Source organism: Wasmannia auropunctata, unplaced genomic scaffold (genome assembly GCF_000956235.1).
Source record: "Wasmannia auropunctata unplaced genomic scaffold, wasmannia.A_1.0 LD336047.1, whole genome shotgun sequence".
In the NCBI taxonomy this organism is placed as follows: Eukaryota; Metazoa; Arthropoda; class Insecta; order Hymenoptera; family Formicidae; genus Wasmannia; species Wasmannia auropunctata.
In genome coordinates this window covers 691,152-691,665 of record NW_012026843.1, presented here as the reverse complement: position 1 = coordinate 691,665, position 514 = coordinate 691,152, and the positions used below count along the sequence as shown (strand labels likewise).

General features: G+C 33.1%; 1 protein-coding gene across 1 annotated transcript in view; it reads left to right on the top strand.

The window, feature by feature from the left end:
• LOC105451699 (ATP-binding cassette sub-family D member 2-like) overlaps positions 1 to 514 on the top strand; it is an 83,826-nt gene that overhangs the window by 41,067 nt on the left and 42,245 nt on the right. The window lies entirely within an intron of this gene.

The following is a 514-nucleotide window of genomic DNA, read 5'->3' as shown; positions in this document are numbered from 1 at the left end:
CGTGTGCTCTTCCGATCTACAATTACGAGATATTACGATATGTGTCAACTGTCAAAATGAATTCATAACTATGTTCATTTACCTCGTATCGTGAATATTTTTGTAATAGATAAACCATTTTTAACATGAAAAGAATTGAATATATTAATACAGTTAAAACTAAAACGTTACATTTCTATTACAAAAATATTCACCATACGAGGTAAATGAACATAGTTATGAATTCATTTTGACAGTTGACACATATCGTAATATCTCGTAATTGTAGTAATATTTTTTCATATATTGCGATATTAATTGATTATTTAATGTATGTACACCCACGGTCATCGATTCTGTCCCTCGGAAATTTTCACAAACTCTGAAGTGATCACACAGTATAACCAGTAGGTCCACTCAGCGAAAAACTGAGTCTTCGCGCAGGTATCGCCGCGCAACTTTTGTTTTGGGTTGGATCCAATGAAATGCAAGACGATAGGAACGTAGATACATATGTGCAGACAATTTATAAGCA